Below are 15881 nucleotides of genomic sequence, written 5' to 3'. Positions count from 1 at the left end.
TACAGCAAATACACTTGCATTGACGTTATTGCTGTAATGTTATCCTGTGGGAAAAAAATCATATACTGCATATGGGTACTTGACAACGACTTACAGGACTGTTCTTTTGGAGTTAAGGTAAGTATGGGGCAAGGTCCAAGGCAGCATCAACGGGTCACCTCAGTCGGTTCTGGGGCATCCGAATGCGGATGTGATTTTCAGCGCTGGGTTCCCTACTTTTATCCTATTGGAAAGAAACATATACTGCCTACCCCCATATGCAGTATATGTTTCTTTCCCATAGGATGACAAGGAAATGACTTACATTACTATTCTTCTGGAGTTCAGGTAAGTATGGGGCAAGGACCAAGGCAGCACCAGCAGGTCATTTTGGAAGGCACTGGGGAGTCCAAGTGCAGAAGTGCTTTACAGCGCCGGATGTCCTATTCACTTTAATAGGAAATGGTCCTGGGGAAAAGAGGCTGCAAGTCGGTACTGAGTGACCAGTCCGGCTGAGCCCAAAAGGGGTTTCAGGTCTCAAGGGTCTTGGGCACACAGGGCCACTGTCGGTCCACAGCAACTCGGGCTAAGGGGTGCGTGTGCAGTGGTGCTTTGTTCGACGGGGTGGCGTCCTGAAGACACCTCGCAGTTGTTGGTTCGAGACTGGGGCACCAACCTGGCCAAACCCAAGGTGGGGGATCAGCTCAGGAGGATCTCAGGATCTTGTTGGCAACGTTGACCCACTTCGACTTGGGCTGGGGGCTCAGGTACAGTGGTACTTTTTGGTGTCAGGTTTATCGCAGCCCGGGGTGTAGGAAGCTGGCCTGGTGTGTGGTGAGCACCTATGGTGTTATCACCTTATACCAGGTCCAGGTATCCCCTATTAGTGAGGTGTAGACAGTGTCTAGGAAGCAAGGGCTCTCTAGAGGTAGCTTTGGATGAGCAGCCAAGACTTATCTAGGAGACATGCAAAGCTTAGGCAATAACACTGTAGTCACACAGCACTTACACACATGAAAGAACCACAGGGATTACAAAAATAAAGGTACTTTATTATGGTAACACAATTACCAAAATACCATATAGACAATACCCCAAATAGAGGTAAGTAAGCCCACTCTTATATGCACATTAGTAGTAAGGAATTAGCATAAAAGGCAATAAAAACAGTGAAAACAATAATAAGTACTGAAGGCCCTAAGGGGGACAAACCATATACTAAGAAAGTGGAATGCGAAAGTCGGGCCCCCACCCAAGGAGGTGGAATCAGTACAGGGGAGCTGGAGGAACTAGGAACCCCAAGAAGGAAGTACCAGATTGCCTCCAGTGACCAGAGAGGTAAGTACCTGGTTCTCCACAAACCTACCAAAAGGACTTCAGAAGAGGATTTTGCATGACCCAGACAAGACTGCTGGAAACCAAAGGTGGATCCTGGTAGAGGAAGACTTCTAAAGGAAGGGGACCAAATCCAGTTCACATTGGAGTGTCTGGTGGTGGCAGGAGTCACTACCCATCTGTCTGTGGATGCAGGACCAGGTCGACGGTGGATGAAGACAGCAGTGCAGCACTGGAATAACTGAAGAGTTCCTGAAGTGCTGCAGTCAATGTTCCACGCCGGAAGGACTGCAGTTAGCCAGTGGTGTGGAAAAACCACCAACAAGCATTAGCAAAGGCAAATGTCATGGGAGAAGAAATGCGGAGCTGCTGGGGACCAGGAAGGTCTATGTGGACTCAACCCATTTAGTCCCAGATGACCCTCAGCAGTGAGGAGAATTTCAGGAAAAGGAAGCAGCCCCACAGGCAGCAAGCACATGAATCATGGTGAGGCTCACGCAGCACTTCTTAGAAGGAGTCCCACGTCTCAGGAGCAGCACGCAGAGGGCTGTGCTTCACAGGGAAGAGTGCTGGGGGCTGGGGCTACATGGAGCCTGAAGATCTCTTTGAAGAGATGCCACTAAGCCTTGGTAGCTCCAAGAGACGCAGTGCACGGGGGTACTGTCCCGCTTGGAGATGCAAGGGCTTACTGTCTCCTAAGTTGAACAGTTGGTAGAAAGTACCAAGGGGACCACACCAGACCACCACCCGTGATGCAGGATCCATGCAGCTCTGGAGGAGAGGAGATCCACGCAGCTGGTCGTCATTGTTGTTGGTGCCTGCCGATGCAGGGGAGTGACTCCTTCACTCCAAGGGAGATTGCTTCTTGCTTCTCATGAAGACTGAAGACTTATCACCCTCAGAGTATGCACAGCCGAGGAAATGTTGCAGTTGCTGGAAGGAGCCGTGGAAACAATGTTGCAAGCAGAGTCATGGCTGTGGATGCAGATTGTCAGTTCCTGGAGGGTCCAGTTGCTGTTCCAGTGGCCAGAAGATGAAGTCAACGTTGCAGAGGAATCCTACTGGAATCCTGCATGTCGAACCCAAGAGGGAGACCCTAAATAACCCAGGAAGGGGGATTGGTCACCTAGCAGGGTGACCACCTATCAGGAGGGGGCTGTGACATCACCTGCCCGACCTGGCCACTCACATGCTCCCAAGGGCCTCTGCCCACCTTGGATTCAAGATGGCAGAATCAAGTGTCCACCTGGAGGAGCTCTGGGCACCACCCCTGGGGTGGCGATGGACAGGGAAGTGGTTACTCCCCTTTCCATTGTCCGGTTTCGCGCCAGAGCAGACTGGTACATACCAGTTTATGCAAGGAGGGCACCAAATGTGCCCTTCAAAGCATACCAGTGGCTTGGGGAAGGTACTCCCTCCAAGCCATGTAAAACCTATTTCCAAAGGGAGAGGATGTTTCCTCCCTCTCGCAAAATAAATCCTTTGTTCTGCCTTCCTGAGCTTGAGCTGGTCAAGCAGCAGGAGGGCAGAAACCTGTCTGTAGGGTGGCAGCAGCGCGGGCTGCCTGGGAAAACCCTACAACTGCTAGGAGCAAAGTTGGGAGTCCTCTAAGGAGCCCCCAGAGTGCATGGAATCATACAACCAATACTATTGGGGTATGATTCCAACATGTTTGATACCAAACATGCCCAGGCTCAGAGTTACCATGATGTAGTTGGAAACAGGTAGTGAGCTGTGTCCAGTACATGGGTAAAATGGCTTCCCTGCACTTACAAAGTCCAGGAAAATGGAGCTGAAGTTTGTAGTGACACCTCTGCTCATGTTAGGGTGACCTCACACACGGGTACTTGCACCCTGCCTTCTGGGTTAGGAGGGCCTGCCATATGGGTGACTTACAGTGACCTGGTGCAGTGAACTGTAGTGAAAGTACGCTTGCACCTTTTCACGCAGGCTGCAATGGCAGGCCTGCAGACACATTTTACCTGGGCTCCCATGGGTGACCTAATACATTCTGCATCCCATGGGGAACCCCTGGTGCCCCAATGCCCTGGGTACGTAGGTACCATATACTAGGGACTTACAACGGGGCACCAGTATGCCAATTGTGGGGTGTACTATGTTAGGAACAAACACATTTAGGGGGAGAGATCACAGTCACTGTGGTCTTGGTTAGCAGGATCCCAGTGAACACAGTCAAAACACACTGACAGGAGGCAAAAAAGTGGGGATAACCATGCCAAAAGACGGTACTTTCCTACACAGGGTTCTGACGGTTCTTCTTGTGTGGCTGCAGGGTGCAGGGGAGTAGCACTGTAACTCCACGGGTGATGCTGGTGGTTCCTTGAAGTGCTGGCTTTTGGAGGCAGAGCAGCTGCAGGACGAATTGACTTTGGTGCAATTGTTGAGGGCAGGAGGCAGGCCAGCAGGGCTGGGGTCAAGTCAGGAGCTGCTCCTCAGTTCTTGCTTTTCACAGCTCTTCAGTGTCCTTCCTCTTAGGTTGGTAGACTCTGCTTTCCTTGTGCCAGGCACTCCCTTAAATACTAGGTTTAGGGGTGTGAAGGGTAGTAGCCAATGTGCTATTTGCCCTGGGGGTCAGTACACCCTCTATATGACCACTTCCTGTGGGGAGTGGGCATAATCCTGTCCCAGAGTTCCTAAGTCTGCCATCCCCAAGATGGCAGAATTTTGCTTCAGGGGGGTACATCAGGCAGCTCACCTAAGGGGTGTGTCTGACCTGGGTGTACTCCATGCCTCCTAGCATAGCTAATTTCTCACCTGTTGTGGTGCCAAATGGGCCACAGGGCAGGGGTGGAATCCTGTAGGTATGGGGATGCCATAGTCGCATATCAGAGTCGGCAGGAACTTTGAAGTCCCCGGCCTTGGGCAGGCTAAATCACTAGCCATCCTGCTGGAGGACGTATGATCACCTTCCTCCAAAGCAGGCATTGTTTCTGGACCCAGAGAGGGTGGCCTTTCACATGCAGGTGGTCAGAAACCTGTCTGTGGTGGCAAGCTGGGCTGTACTATTAAGCCAGCACTCTAGAGGAGTAGTGAATTTAACGGGGTACTTCTAAGATACCCTCTGGGTGCATGTATTAATAAATCCATCACTGGAATCCGTTTGGGTTTAATAATACGAGGTGTTTGCTACCAAACACCATAGGTTTCAATGAAGCCATTTTGTAGGTGAGAAATCCATTTTGACCAGTGCCCATTAAACACCTTAAGATGGCTTCCCTGTGCACTTGTAATGTCTAGGAATTGACTAAAACATCACAGGGGCATATCTGCTCATGCAGATATTTCCACACATGTAGCATAATGCAACCTGCCTTAGGGCTGTAATACCTGCCGTGGGGATGACTTTACATATATTGCATGCAGTGTCTACGGCCATGTCGTGTTTTCACTTTTGTCTGCACAATGTCATACAGCCTGCAATGGCAGTTTCCATGAGTGTGGTGAGGGGTTCCTTACAGCGGAACAAAGCATGCTGCAGCTCTTAGACATCTTCCTTAGTAGCCATGCCCTAGGTACTAGGAATACCCTTTACTAGGGACTTACAGGAGGGCTAAATGTATTGCCAATTGGGGAACAGTTGCACAGTTTTAGGGAAAGAGATCTGGCACTGGGGACCTGGTTAGCAGGAACCCAGTGCACTTCAGTCAAAATTGCATCACATACCAGTCAAAAAGTCAGGGTGACCATGTTAAAAATGGGCACTTTCCTACAGCCCCACAATTTATTTCAGCCTCTTACCAACACATTACCAATGCAAAAATATAAGGATGGAAATATAATTAAATATATTCTGGAACTAAAATAATGAATTAAGGGAATATCTGATTCTTAACAAAAAATAATCAGGCAACTGTAAAGGACACTATTTGCCTATGACTCAATTTCTTTTTTATCATGTTTTTTAAATGTGTTTTCCTGAATGACTTTACCATTTGCAGGGCATCTCTAAGTCAAAAATGTGTAGAGAGAATATACCCTAAAAAGGAGACTTCAAAAGTGTGAAACTCACATTTCTCTAATTTGACAAAGAGCTTATTATGTTGTTATTGTTGTAGCACAGCTCTTCCATGTTTCTCATGTTCTGCCATGGAAGGGGAGTATATTAAAATGGCATAAAGGTAACCCCTCACACACACACACACATCCACAAACGCCCTCAATACTTCATTTATGAAGAATTGGAAAGCAGCAGGGGCGTTATGTAAACCAAATGGCATTACCAGATATTCATACAAACCAAACTTAGTACGAAATGCCATTTTCCACTCATCTCCCTCCCTTACTTTCACTAGATGATAGGACCCTTTCAGATCTAATTTTATAAAAACCCATGCATCCTTTACGTGGTCTAATAAACTATAAATGAGAGGCAGAGGATAGCGATTCTTCACCATGACATCATTGAGAGCTCTGTAATCTATACATGTGTGTAATTCACCCCCCTTTTTTTGATACAAAAATTAAAGGGGATGAGGCTGGGGAATGGGACTGTCTGATAAATCCTATGGTTAGCATTTCATGTAGATATTCCCTAAAATGGATGTTTTCTCTCTTGGTTAGTGCACAGATCCTTTTACATGTTATACGAGCCCAGGGATCAGATTGATCTGGCAATCGTATGGGTGATGTTGTGGGAAACTATTAGTCCTTTGTTTATCAAAGACGTCTGCTAGGTCTTGATAGCATGGAGGAATCTGAGGACCAGCTACACTGGAAGATACTGCTACAATGTTTTCTGGATATGAACCAGAAGGTCCTTTGAAACAATGTTTTTTTGCAATAGGAAGAACAAAAGGCAAACTTGCGACTTTTCCAAACTATGGGGGTCATTATGATCCCCGGCGGTTCAGACCGCCATGCCGGCGGCGGGTGCAAAGACCGCCACCGGCATGGCGGTCTGAACCACCAGGCAACCTGACTGTGGACGGAATCATTTCCCAACAGGGCAGCACTGCAAGCAGCGCTGCCCCTCGGATAATGATCCCTTCTGCCACCAGCATTTCCCTGGCGGGTTCTGCCGCCAAGGAAAAGCTGGCAGAAAAGGTGCGCTGGGGCCCCCCTGGGGGCCCCTGCACTGGCCATGCACTTGGCATGAGCAGTGCAGGGGCCCCTGTGCAGTGGCCCATCGCGCAGGTCACTGCCCGATTTACGGGCAGTGATCTGCGCGATGGGTGTAGCTGCACCCGCCGCACATCAACATTGGCGGCGGCTCCATTTGGAGCCGCTGTCAATGTTATGGTCCTTTTCGCCGCTGGGCCGGCGAGCAGAAACACTGTTTCCGCCTGCCGGCCCAGCGGGGAAAACATTATACGGCCGGCGGGGGGTAGTTGCGCTGGCAGTCATCTATTGACTGCCAGCGCGGAACCGCCGAGATCATAAGGAGGGCCTATGTCTGGGTTATGGGTCTCCAACCATGGTATTCCCAAAATAGGCTGAAACTACAGGGCTTGTATCAGATCAAATTTAAACGGTTCCCTGAATGTCAAGCCACAAGGCAGTAGTAGAATGTGTTATAGGACCTGACTTCAGGGAACTACAGCCAATAGTTTTGACTTTGTCACCTGATCTTTCCGTTCACATGAGATACCATATAACGAAGCAAGGGATTGATCTATAAAATTACACATGGCTCCTGAGTCTACTAGTAATTTGAAGCAAACCAAGCCCCCAACCCAGGACAAATGAGCTAATACATATACACGATTATATAGTTGGATACAAGACGCGTGTGCTAAAGTTCTTGAGGATAGACTAGTTTGTACACCAAAAACGCTCACCTGTCTAGGTTCCGGGTGCCATAGTTTCCTGCCTCTCCTTTTTGCTTAGGGTTTACTGGACAGTCATGCAAGAAATAACTTTTGGTTCCACAATACAGACAAAGTTTTAATGTCCTACGCCTTTGTCATTCCTAATCACTTAACAGTCTTCTAAGACTCCCTGTCTGCATGGGTTCTGGTTCATCTGTTTTGTCAGGGTCAGATCTTTTTTCCTTATGAACCACTATCTTTGTTTCAGATCGTCCTTTGTCTTGCCTACATTTTGCCAGGCGGTGGTCCAGTTTCACTACTAGGTCTATTAGTTCACTACAATTTTCTGGGGGGAAGTCAACCATCTGATATATTTATCGTACTGACACCTTCATAAGATTGACAGGCTTATCATGGTCATGTCGTTTGCCTAATATACTAGATTCAACATACATTGTCTTGATTACTACACCGTTAGGATTTTTCGGTGCTTAAAGATCCATTAGCAAATATTTGGCGATTTGAAAATCTACTTACCTTTGTGCCTTGAGGAAGTCAAGTTGACAAAACACGTGTTGGCTTTTGTATCTCTGGATTTATGATGGGTGTTGTATCTCTGGATTGATGTTGGAGGTTACCATATGGAACAATTAGATGAATAAAAACACTATAATATACCTATATTGAATTGGAATTCTTATTGGCACAACAAGAAGAATCAGACTTTTATGGTGTGCCAAGGTAACACAATATGGAACTTTCAAGTAGCATTTGATTTTTTGAGTGATACTACTGCATCCTCAGTGGCTGGATGCTTACCAGTTTGGGCACCCTTGATGTTACTAGATACTAATGCATTGATTTTGTTTGCTATATTACAATATACCTATGTATAGGAGGTGTGAACCTTGCACACAGCCACTGTCTTCTGTCTCTATACTAACCTAAACAACAGTCCTTCTGGAAAATGTATTTCAAGATCATAATTCAGTATTATTAACATTCATAGTTTTAACTCAATGTTCATCTCCTGGTATTATCAGTGTTCATATTCATCAAACGTAATACAATTCAGAGTTTTAAATCAATGTTCATCTCCTTGTATTATCAGAGTTCATCAGTTCATCAATCTTGTACAACAATAACAAGTGTTACTCCTTGTATTATCATAGTTTGTCAATTCATCAGACCTTGTACAAAAAATAATAGTGTTTCTTTTCCTTTTTTAGTGAAAGCAAAAACGATGGTTGAATTCACCAGTTCCTTCAACAAGAATTGATCAGATAAGTAGTCTTTATCAAAAGTCTGAATTGTTTTACCTAATGTGAAGAGATTGCCGTTTAATGTGATTTTCCTTTTGTTTTTTCAGGTCGCTGTGAGGTTGAAAATGAGCACCACAAGCTGAACCCGCCGCAGGAGGACGAACTTTCTGTGATTCTGGAGGGACAGAGAATGCTGAGCGCTCGGGACAAAGAATGAAAAGGAAGACAGGAGGATGCTGATGGGAGCAGCAAAGAAGCACCAACAGGTAAGCAAGAGTAGGTGAGACCAGGGGGGAGTGCACAGACAACGAGCAGGTGTCTCGGTGCAGCGTGCAGCCTTAAAGGCTATGCACTGCACCCCTTAAAGGGACCGCAGTCAGGGCGCCTCACAGGTGGTGCTACTGACACAGGGCTCCAGGGTATATAAATAGGCTCTCAGACCTATGCTTCAGTTTACTACTGGGCCTGCTGAAGGACTTCCCGAGGATTGTCTGCTGCTGTGCACTCTATCAGACTGCTCCTGTACCTGGAAGGACAGCTTTGCTGTCTGGAGCCTGCTTTCAATCTTCAGAAGCCAGCCCTGCTGTGGAGCCCTACATCTTCACCTGCATCCAGGACTTCGGAAGTGACTCCAAGGGCGAGTTTAGCTGGCCTCCTGTTCAGAGCCACACGGACATAACAGGCTTCCAACATATTGATCCTGCACCTGGATCCAGCCTGAGTCTTGAATCCCCAAAAGGTCTCCATTTACTCCTGGAACCTTAATTATGATGCTAAAGGAGCCTAGAAGGCAATTTTCTAAAACTGAGTACTTACTATTTTGAATCTTAAAGTTAAAATAATCATAACTTCAGTTCTACCTGTTGGATTTTGATGGTTTTGGAGTCAAATAACGTGTTTTCACTGTGTTGCTGTTTGTGTACTGCATAAACACCTAACACATTGCTTCCATGTTTAGCCTGACTGCTTTTTGTATCAAACCACTCAGGGTTCAGCACAGGTTATATTGTTGACTTTTATACAAGGGATTGTGGCTGCTGCTTGACCAGGGCTCACACCCCAGTCAACCAACAGCCCAATTTCTCACATTAATGTTCAGCTGTGTGGATCAGGACTTGTGTTTGTGCAGTACCATACTGTGATTTGTATCACACAAAAATCCCAGATAAATAATTTCAGAATTTAAATTCTCATTTTTTCTCTCAATTGATAATTTTTCCAGCTTCACCTACATCAACCTGGGACTCTCCTTGTTGGTTGTTACACCTGTGAGACTGTTTCAGAAAGGAAATGGATCCCAACTGCCTGTCATATTACAGTAAGAAGGAGCTGGAGGAGTTTTGCACGGAGAGGAGAGCTAGATGTGGGCAGGAATGCTTCCAAAGTGGACCTGCAGATAGCCCTCTGGGCCTATGAGGAAGTCAAGAGGCTGCATGCAACGACAGAGGAGGAGAACCCTGAGCTGCAGGATGCCCAGGATCGGGCCAGGAGAAGTGTATCTACCAGGGGCTTGTCGCAGATGGAGTTGGATATCGACATCATTGACACCTACAGCTTGGCTCAGTTTAGGAAGTTGTGCAGTGAGAAAGGACTGAAAATCATTAAGGGTTATCCAAAGTTGGAGCATCATATAGCCCTTGAAGCCTGGGAGAGGGTCCGCAGAATGCAAACTGCACCATGGGAAGAGTCTGAGGAGGACTACTTCACCACCTTGGAGAACCTAGAGCCCTGGTTATACCTGACCTCAAAATCAGGTCAGGTATAGGCGATGGCCCAGAGAAGCATGAGGAGGAGGAGGAACATGACTTGGAAAAAGCTCCAGAGGAGAGGGGGGGTGCCAACACAGAGGGAGTCCCATGCTGGATCCTATGCAGGAAGTAGTGTCTCCTCCTAAGCCCTTTATCCTGCAGAGCTAAAGGACATACAGGCTGAGAGAGATCTGAGGCTGCAGTGGGCCCAGCTGGCTGCAGAGGAGAGAAAAGCTGAGGTGGAGCTTACAGCCTAGGAGGAAAAGTGACTGGCCATGGAGGAGAAGAGGATGGCCCATGAGCTCAGACTCAAGGAACTGGACTTGAAGGCCAAACAGCTGTCAGAGTCCAGCAGAATTGGTGGTAGCAAATCAGCAGTTTCCAATGGAGAGGTGAGAGTCCTGGTGCCTGGCTTCAAGGCGGGGGGAGTGACATAGACAGGTGGTTCGAGGTATATGAGGTTACTCTAGAAGCACACTGGATTCCTGAGGAGGATTGGGTAGCTCTCCTATAGAGGCATATACCCAGTGATGGTAGGGAGGCCCTGCTGGACCTAGAGAAGAGGGAAAGGCAGAGGTATCCCGCAATGAAGCAGACCCTTGTCAAGAGATATGGTTTCACCCCAGAAGAGTGCAAGTTGAGATTCAAGGGCAATCGGAAACTGTCTCACCAGTCCTAGGCAGATTTTTTTGGGTTACGTTTGCAAGGCACATGATGGGTGAGTGAAGGGTAGCATGGTAAACTCTTTTAAGGGGCTGTACAATTTGATTGCTAGAGACCACATGTTCAGTCACTGGTTTCCAGAGCTATGCCAACACCTAGTGGATTGTAAGCTCATTTAACCCAGGGAGCTTGCAAAGTAGGCAGACCTCTGGGTAAGTAATAGAGTGTCTGGGAAGCCATTGGGTAGTGAGCCAAATGAGGATGACTCAGGCTCCCCCCATCAGAGTGAGGGGGAAGTACTCAGTGATACAGACAGGTCCCGGTGTAGTGTCGGGGGCAGGGGGTCCCAAGTCCCTTACAGGGTTAGGAAGGAGTTTATGGTGGGCTAGGATGCCTGATTTCCAACCCCAGTGCTTGGGCTGCTCCCAGAGGAGGGAAAGCAAGGGGACCTGGTCTGTACAAAGGACCATTCACTGATGGGAGCTCCAGAGTTTAAGGAGAGCTTGGTGGGGCGGCTGTTACAGGTGCCCTGCCAGTTCAGTTTTCTGGGGGTACCTCTTCACAGCAGAGGGTACAGAGGCCCAGATGAGAGGGCAGGGGGAGGAAGGCCTCACCCTTGACTCTTGTATAGCCTCAGGGTACAGACCCTGGGTTGAAGGACCAGTTTCAGTATAACACCCCTGAACTGGTGAGAGGGAGAGAGGTGAAAGTCACCTGGGCTAATGACCCTCACTCTGAGAAACTTCAGACATCAGAGACCCCAGGGAGGACAGGGGGCTGGCTCTTAACACTGACAGCTGTCAGTGGCCTATGTTGTTTGTTATCCTTGGGGACAGAGTTTTTCTTGGGTTGTAGACAGAAGTCAGAGCTAAGGGGTGGAATGGGCCACATCACTCTGTTGGCCATGGTGGTACTGTCTGCCTACTAGGATACATATGTGAGCAAATTAAGGCTAGGCGCTGCACAGATGGGGTCCACAGGTGAGGAGAATAGTTCCCCATGTGTCAGTTCAGTGGCTCAGGACAGTGTAGACAGAGGGATCCAACTGAATTCAGAGAGGCATAGAACTGACAAGTGCCCCTGATGTAGAGGGCTATTGTCCACTGTCCAAAAGTGCGGGAAACATCACATGAATCAATATAGGGTTTGATTGTTTAATTCTTTTTATTCAGTTTATGTGTTGCGATCTTGGATAGGGTAGTTGGTGATTATTCCTCTCTTTTCTCTTTCAGTCTCATCATGTTGTGACTACCAGTCTGGAGTTTGCCCCTCAATAAAGGAAAAGACCTCAGATGAGTGGATGATTATGGTTTGTTCAGGTATAAGGGTGGTTAAAGAGAGATCTTCACCAGGTGATCTCATGTTTATAGTGCTGCCATCACCAGGTGTACACTAGAGTCTCAGATTATTGTGCAGGAGGTTTATATTTGTATGCTCTTATTTATGTCAATAGAGCAGCTTTTTACTTTAAATAGAAATATACAACACCAACAGAAACAATTCAGCCATTATGCATTATGAGCAGGTCTTTTGGCCTGAGGTAAATAAACAAAAATAAAGACAGATAATCTCCTAGCCCTTCTCCCTGATACTGTTTTGGAGAATTCTACACTCTGGAACGTGACTCTCTCTCCCCTTCCCGCACCTACCCAGGAATTGTTCACGTACCTGGGTAAGCCACATCCCTCCAGGAACGTGGCGGGGCAACTTGTGAAGATAGTGGCCTCCTGGCGTTGCAGATTTCTCAGGTTCTTTCTTCCTTAAGGATTCCGACTTCCACTCCTCCTTTGGTGTCTCAGCATTGTACGAGGTTTCCTCCCAGGTTAATTGGACAGGTCCTGGTTTTTCCTCTTCAGCGTCTTCCACATTCGGCCACATACACACTTCCTCATTTGACGTCTCCTCCGACTTATAGGGCCCAATCCTCCTATTGTGCGATCCTTTTCTTCAATCCTGTGTTGTGTCGACTCTGTCACTTCCCTGGAAAAGGAACATGGGGGAGTGTCTTCTGAATGTTTCCTCCAAATCTGTCTGACTCTTGGAGAGAGGCTGGAAGCAGAGAACAGCCATGTGTCAGACACTGACTCCTGGGAGCCCTGCACATACCACAGCTCTGTTCTCAGAAGTAAGTCCACGATCCCCCTCATCATGACATTCATGTTCTATCGCCTAAGCAGGGAAGTCCATCACTGTATTGATTAGTCTACTTTGACTTTAGGCTGGAGGGGGTCATGTTGGAAATGGCCCTCTCTACAGGGTCACCTCCAAACATTTTGCCTTCCTCCTCCTACTTTTTACTGGATTTTTGCTTGTGACTCCAGGGGTAGTTTAGATAGCCTCCTGCTCAGAACCACAGGGACATAACATGCTCCCACCATTTTGAGCATGTACCAGTGCCCAGCCTGAGTAAGTCTTAAATGCCCAAGAGGTTTCCTTCCTCTCCTGGACCCTTAGTTATGCTAAAGGCACCTTAATGGACATTTTCTAAAACTGAGTGGTTGCTATTTTTACCTTAAACTTTAAAAATTCATAACTATGGTTCTACTTATTGGATGTTGATGGTTTTGGTGTCAAATGATTTCATAACCTTTACTCTAGTTTTCTAAATTGGTTTGGGATTTCTATTCTGTGTTGCTGTTTGTGTACTGCATAAATTCAATGTTAGTATGGGATAACTGAGAAGTGACCATGCGCTCTCACCAATAAGGAGTCAGTTTATACCCCTGACTAACTATTCCACTATACCACAGAATTATGGGGAGAAAAAACTCAATACTAGAAACATTTACACAAAAACAAAATATATACACCACAAATAGTAAATCATTGAAAAATAATTATTATATTATTCAACTAGTACAAATTAATCGTATCAAAAAGACAAGACACATCACTATGACTATCATCTATCTGATAATGAGAATTGTTTCAATTCTTATGATCAGAGAGATGATAGAGATAGTTGTTTCAGTTCTCATAATCAGATAGATGATAGACATAGCTGTTTCAATTCTCCTGTATAAAATGTGGATGTAATTGGCTTTCCATGATTGGCATATTTGATTTACTGGTAAGTCCCTAGTACAGTGCACTAGAGGTGCCCAGGGCCTGTTAATCAAATGCTACTAGTGGGCCTGCAGCACTGGTTGTGCCACCCAAATTAGTCGCCCTGTAAAAATGACTCAGACCTGCCACTGCAGTGTCTGTGTGTGCAGATTTTAACTGCCAATTTGACTTGGCAAGTGTACCCACTTGCCAGGCCTAAACCTTCCCTTTTCTTACATGTAAGATATCCCTAAGGTAGGCCCTAGGTAGCCCCATGGGTAGGGTGCAGTGTATGTTTAAGGTAGGACATATACTAATGTGTTTTATATGTCCTGACAGTGAATACTGCCAAATTTAGTTTTCACTGTTGCACAGCCGATCTCTCTCATAGGTTAACATGGGGGCTACCTTTAAAAATGATTAAAGCATAGATTCCCTTTGGGAGCAGGCAGACATGTGGAGTTTGGGGTCTCTGAGCTCGCAATTTAAAAATACATCTTTTAGTAAAGTTGGTTTTAAGACTGTGTGTTTGAAAATGCCACTTTTAGAAAATGGGCCTTTTCTTGCTTAAACCATTCTGTGACTCTGCCTGTTTGTGGACGCCCTGTCTGGGTCAGTTTGACAATGGGCTGTTTGCACCTCTCTCCAGACAGTGACACAAAGGGAGCTGGGGTGTAGCTTCATATCCTGATGAGCCATCTGTGCTAGGAGGGAGGGGTGGAGTGGTCACTTACACCTGAAAGGGCTGTGCCTGCCCTCACACAGTGGCCAGGTGGCACCCCTGCAGCCAAAGATTGATACCATTCTGGCTTGGGAGCCTCCCAAGACCCAGGCTGAAGTGAGATCCTTTTTAGGTCTCACAGGATACTACAGGACAGTAGTTCCCAACCTGTGGTCCGGGGACACCTGGGGGTCCGCCAAGCCTTCTCAGGGGGTCCGCGACTGCTTAGAAAATTAAAAAATATTAACAAATATTGACAAATTAGGTCCCATGCTTCCAGTAATGACTCAGTGGGGGTCCCCGGATTCCAATGATGATTCAGTGGGGGTCCCTGGGTTCCATTAATGATAAAATGGAGGTCCACAGAAGTCAAAAGGTTGGGAACCACTGCTATAGGAGGTTTTCTAAGGAGTATGGCACAATTGTTGGTCCCTTGACTAAGTTGACCTCCAAAAAGCAGCCCAGAAAGGTGATCTGGACTGAGTCTTGCCAGACGGCTTTTGATGCCCTGAAGGCTGCCATGTGCACAGCACCTGTGCTGAAGGTACCTGACTACTCCAAGGAGTTTGTTGTGCAAACAGACGCCCCAGAGCATGGTATTGGAGCAGTACTCTCACAGCTTAATGAAGAGGGCCTAGATCAACCGGTAGCCTTCATTAGCAGGAAGTTACTTCTCAGGGAACGTAGGTGGAGTGCCATAGAACGTGAAGCTTTTGCTGTGGTCTGGGCGCTGAAGAAGCTAAGACCCTACTTGTTTGGGACTCACTTCCGGGCTCAGACTGACCACAGACCCCCTCAGCTGGTTAATGCAGATGAGGGGTGAGAATCCAAAACTGTTAAGGTGGTCCATTTCCCTACAGGGGGTGGACTTTACGGTGGAACACCGCCCTGGCACAGAACACACCAATGCTGATGGTCTGTCCAAATTCTTCAGCCTTAGTGATGAGAACTCCCACGAGGTTGGGTAGTTGCTCCCCACTTTCAGCTGGGGCGGACACGTGTTAGACTTTTCATCCTTGGCGTGGTCTCCCCTAACTTTTTGCCTCTGTTTCCCAGGTTTTTGATGTGTGCTGGACTCTGTTTTTCCTATTTTTGTTACTCTGGGCACTTTACCACTTCTATCCAGTGCTAAAGTACAAGTGCTCCTGTATAAAATGTGTATTTAATTGGCTTTCCATGATTGGCATATTTGATTTACTGGTAAGTCCCTAGTAAAGTGCACTAGAGGTGCCCAGGGCCTGTAAATCAAATGCTACTAGTGGGCCTTCAGCACTGGTTGTGCCACCCACATTAGTAGCCCTGTAAACATGGCTCAGACCTGCCACTGCAGTGTCTGTGTGTGCAGATTTTAACTGCCAAT

The sequence above is a fragment of the Pleurodeles waltl genome, chromosome 1_2 (genome assembly GCF_031143425.1).
Source record: "Pleurodeles waltl isolate 20211129_DDA chromosome 1_2, aPleWal1.hap1.20221129, whole genome shotgun sequence".
NCBI classification, from domain to species: domain Eukaryota; kingdom Metazoa; phylum Chordata; class Amphibia; order Caudata; family Salamandridae; genus Pleurodeles; species Pleurodeles waltl.
Note: the sequence above shows the minus strand (reverse complement) of the source record.